Source organism: Dermacentor variabilis, chromosome 7 (genome assembly GCF_050947875.1).
Source record: "Dermacentor variabilis isolate Ectoservices chromosome 7, ASM5094787v1, whole genome shotgun sequence".
Classification (NCBI taxonomy): domain Eukaryota; kingdom Metazoa; phylum Arthropoda; class Arachnida; order Ixodida; family Ixodidae; genus Dermacentor; species Dermacentor variabilis.
Genome location: NC_134574.1, coordinates 18,820,734 through 18,825,899, shown reverse-complemented (window position 1 = coordinate 18,825,899; position 5,166 = coordinate 18,820,734). Strand labels below are relative to the sequence as shown.

The window sequence follows — 5,166 nt, the reverse complement described above, 5'->3', positions numbered from 1 at the left end:
ATCAATGTGCGACATTCAGTCGTGCCTCTCTCTGTCAAGGTGGGCTTGCCTTTCTGGTGACGCAGACCAGCGGCCCGGTTGATGTAAAAGGCCCGGCAGAGTCATCGTCGCTCTTGTCACTTGGGCAGCAGCTCCCTGACATGTCCTTGCTGCTTCCTGGCAGGTCTTCTCAACGCCCATTAGTTTTAGTCGACTATCACTGCATCAAAATGTAAACACAACGGAAGCGGATAAATTTTATTGGAATTTTCGTTTTCATTTTCCTGTTGAAGTCGAGGTTTTGACGGAAGGTAATCTGGTCGGGAAGCATCACAATAAAATGTAAAAAGAATGGTACAGACCACAAAAATGTACCAAAAGTCGTTCTGACACCCCTGAGGGGAGCGATAACGGCTTTTTCTATTCTTTTAGTGGTCGGTGTCCTTTTTACTCCTGATCTCTACTTCTCAGGTAGTCACGGAACTTTGGGTCAATGACATAAAAATACATATTATTTACACGCATACTCGGTGGCCACATATTTGTAGAGCCGTAGCTATAACACGTTTTCTTGGGGAGCAAACCAAAAAGCGGATATGGTAAAATTCGTAACAAGCGCTTGTGACGGACCAGGCGCTTCCATATTTTTTCGAGAAAACAAGTTTTTTCCCACAAAACTCAAATAGATTTTGTCGTTTTGGCACTCAGATAGCAAAATAGATTTTTTGCAACGAAGCTCCATATGGCTAGTTTTGAGCGGGACAATGACCGTAGACCAAAACCCATGGGCTGATCCCGAAGATGGCGCAATACCGGGCCGACCCACGGCGAAGGTGACGCAGGTTTTAAGCACTTTGGCAACTTGCAAATGTAAATTTTATATCTTGGGTACGAATACAGCCCGTATCAGATATTAAGCTGAGAACACATACTACATTTTGACCTGCTTCGGCCATGTCTACGTTCGTACCATCCTCTCTTGGTCGGCGTTCCAAGCACTTGCGTAGCTCCTTTCCTTTCTTTCCACTCTCCCTTGGTGGCGGTCCTGTCGATATGTCCCGCCTGTCTAGTTTCCTCCGGCTCCTCGGGGTGGCTGTCCCGTCGTCCATGCGAATGTATATAAATATCACGGTAAATGACGCCATACCTACGTTCAACATTCTGTGTCATCTTTGTGTTGTATGCTAAAAAGCTTCGCTGGCCATCCACCTTCAGAGGGTGGAATGGCTCAAGATTTTTTCGGCCAATAGTAAAAAAGGTCACCGGACATTCGGGCCGAACTTATCTTAATACTGTCATTCTTTCATTCTCGATAGCTCGAAAACCACCTATTTAACCAAACAGGTACATATTTATAGCACTTACGAGTTGCCTGGAGAAATTGTGTGAGAACATGGAAGATATCAAGTAACTTCATGCTCGTAATAGAGAACCTACTTGACGTTCATAAATGTGGGCAGGAAAGGTGGCAGCACAAGAGATCATCGCTCCGTTCTCTTGAAACACGGTACACGAAGCATTTTTGTTCAGACAAAACTGTCTTGTAGTACTTTTTTACTTAAAGACAGCCATGACAGCACAAGGAGGTACACTACTCTAGAGGCCTGGCAAATTTGAGAATCCTTGAAAGGATTACACCAGTTTGTCGCATTTTCTTCGAAAGCGAAAGTTTCAAGTCTGTTCGGGCAGCGCTCTCGGACGTGTTTGTCCAATAAATGGCGTTGTCAAGGGTTGCATTGTAAGTACTACGATATTCGTGGTGAAGAAGAATTCAGTTATTCCAATCATGTACTGCCATAATATACTCAATTATGTTTGATTAGCGGCCGCACAAATGACAAGGACAAAGGGAGACAAGGCGCTGATCGGTTTGATCGGTGCCGTGGTTTTAAAGATCAAAGCATTTTTGAGAATTAAATTGGGCAGTAAATGAATTTTTGCCCTCAATACTAATTAAAAAAGATGGCGAGCAAGACACTTACGTAAGATGCTTAAGGTCCTGTCAAGAAAGCATTGAGGCACAGATCGAATGTGCATTTCATGCATTTACCGCTTTGTCGTGTGCGGGGTACCTGACTATGTCTGCATTATCTGTGAGTCGGCTAAACAGTCCTACACCAAACGATTCTACCCAACACATAATTATGGATTGAGCTTGGCAACCAATGCACACAGAATGCCGGCCGTGAGCAGTTTATAGCCAGAAGCCTTCCTTAATTGAACATCGAAAAGGGCCTTTCAGTGTTTGGCTCACAATTTTGTTTGTCTAAAAAGCTAGATATTATCATAAATGTCGCATACTTGCTCCTCACAGCGAACAGATTACGTTACACAAAGGAACCACACACTGTAATGTGACTTATCAATTGGTTTGCAAAAAGTGCCAGGAGCACAATGTCCCGAGCGAAGCGCTCTTTCATGCGAAAAGAGCAAGAAGACTTTCCCCACTGCGTGATTTGCCACATTTTTGCGATTTCGATCTGATGCATCACAAGAAAAGAAGACGCGACAGGAAATAAAAGGCAAATCTAGCAAAAACTCTGTGTCTTCGAGTCCGAAGACAGAAAATTGACTTAAGATTTCCTAAAATATTTCGATATGTACAGGCGAAATGTACGCTATATTCGTAGCTATAACGAAATACTGCCGGGAAATATAAAAGGTGGTAGCGCACAAACATATGCTGAGCACACTAAAAGCCGTCTATACAAAGCCAGATTGAGAACCTTTCCCAGACAGCATATACATTTGGCATTCACAGCTAAAAATATTGGTAAGGTAATGCGTCTTTGTTGAGTCCCAGGCCATGTTGGCATCCTTGGAAATGAAAAAGGAGACAACTGTGCAAATAAAATATTGATGACAAAGAATATAGCATTCAAGAACTGTATGAGGTTAGTTCGCGCAGCACTCACAGCAAAGTGATGAAAGGAATGAGACCGTCGATAAATAATGCGTTTAAAATAATCAAACGATTACTCAAGCAATGAATGACGTCTCACTCCGAAGCATCTTTTGCAGAAATGACCCATTGTCGTGTTCTTATTGGGTATGCAAACCAAACACGAATTTTTCTACTCAGAGATGAACTCGTGCGTGCAATCGATGCCAGCAATCTGTCATCGTGAACCACATTTTAATAAAATGTCCAGCGTTACAGAAGAAAATGTAAAAATACTTTCATGAATTTTGTGAAACATTACCACTGCTGACTAGACCATAAATATGATCACTTGGCGTAAACAAGGAAGGGCAGAAGGGAACACCACTTTATTTCTCGTTGATCCTACCAGAAACACTCTTATATCTATTGGCGATATTTTTTAAAGTTTTTAGACGCAACGGGTTTTCTTTGAACAAACTCTAAAATATAGTTTTTTGGGGAACTGAAACTGCGCTAGGCACCACACACCGAAATCAGAGTCAGAGAGTCAGAAACAGAAGTGGTTTTAGTTAGGAAATAAATGAATTACACAATTTGTGTCTAGAGAAGGAGATCCCATAGTCAGAGACTCAATCGGGAGCCCCTATGGTAGTGATTGTAGAAACAATAATTAAAGCGGCAAACAGCAGTAGCGAACACAAACAGCAAATTTACTTGAAATTTAGTTTGTTGCATTACGTTTCGATATTCACTTGCTCAGTAACCCTCTTCCTCACTAGTTTCCTTGTACTTTCATTGTAATAACTGAACGCCCTTACTGAATGCCCTTTAGGCCTGTAAGGTAGTCTGAATAAATAAATCAATAAATGAAGGTGGTAAATAAATAAATAAAAAAATAACTAAATAATTAAATAGAAGGTTGTGGACAAGTAAGTACGACAGGGAGCGAGACAACAAAAAGAAGTAAAAGGAAGTTACCACAATTGCGTAGAATACGGCATGAGTGCGAGGACAGTCTTCAGTTCTTTTTTTAATTTGCCATTTGATTGATAAATTTTGATCGCCGGCGGTATGGTATTCCAGAGATGGGTTCCGGTGAAGTAGGTCGTTTGTTTTTCACAGTTGGCATGAACAGAAGGTAAAATAAAATTGTGATTGTGTGGAAACCTTGTGAAGTTAGTATTCACTAAGTTAGATTGAGCGATGATGAACAGAGGAAGCTGATAGTTGATTTGCTTGAATAATATTATACCTAGCTCGTATTTGAAAGTGTTATCAAACGCTAGAATGTTGTTCGCATGTAAGAGTGCTTTCGCGTCACTGCAATAGGTTCTACGTTTAAGTATTCTAATGGATTGATTTTGTAAACTTTGAAGGGAGACAAGGCGGTTGTTGTGAGCATTGCGCCACGATGTGATGTAGTAAATATGGGAATGAATAAAAGCATAGTATAACCAAACTTATGTACGCTGATAAAATATATGGCGGGATTGAATGAAACACGTATGCTTAATTAAGCCAATTTTATTCGCAGGTAAGCAACATGCGAGTGAAATCTCAAGTGACGGTCCAGTTGAATTCCCAAAAACGTAGCCTCTTCTTCTTCAATTGCAAATTAATTTAAAAATACTGGCGGGATATAATTGTGTACAAGTTGGTGAGAGTGAAACGTAAACAACCTCGTTTTAGTTGGATTAATTTGCAATTTACTATGGAAGCACGAAACCGCCAAGCTTGCCAGGTGATCATTTAGTTTATGCGTCAGAGATTGGAGGCACTATCACTGTTAACATTTGTTGTGTAATATGCATAAAGTAAGCATCCTGAAGTAGTCAGACAGGTTGGCAATCACGTATAGAAAATATGAAGTGGATCGAGAACATAGAACCCTGGGGTACACCTATAGTTGCCTTTACGTCTAGATTTATAACCCAACAGACTAACAACCTCACTTCTGTTGAGTAATTTTTTATTAATGACAGTGTGGGGCTAGTTATGCCTATTGCGCCAAGCTTCATAAAAAGAATGCGGTGGATGATAGCGTCGCATGCTTTGGTAAAATCTACAAATGCAGAACCTGTGTAGTAGCTCCCACCAATTGCTTTCTTCAGGTTATCGGTTAACGATAACAAAGCGATGTGAGTGCCACATGCTTCACGAAAACCAAATTGGAAAGTTGGTAGAATCAGAAATTTATTGAGTATTTCGTAAGGCTAATTTCAAGTAATTTTTAGAATATTTTACTGAAAAAAGGTAGTATGCAAATGGGTCCAGAGTTGAAATTAGCGCGCCGTCTCCTTTTT

At 40.8% G+C, this 5,166-nt stretch overlaps 1 pseudogene; it reads right to left on the bottom strand.

The window, feature by feature from the left end:
- Nucleotides 1-758: 758 nt before the first annotated feature.
- On the bottom strand, nt 759-935 carry LOC142589130 (U2 spliceosomal RNA; annotated as a pseudogene).
- Between the last annotated feature and the right edge of the window lie 4,231 nt (nt 936-5,166).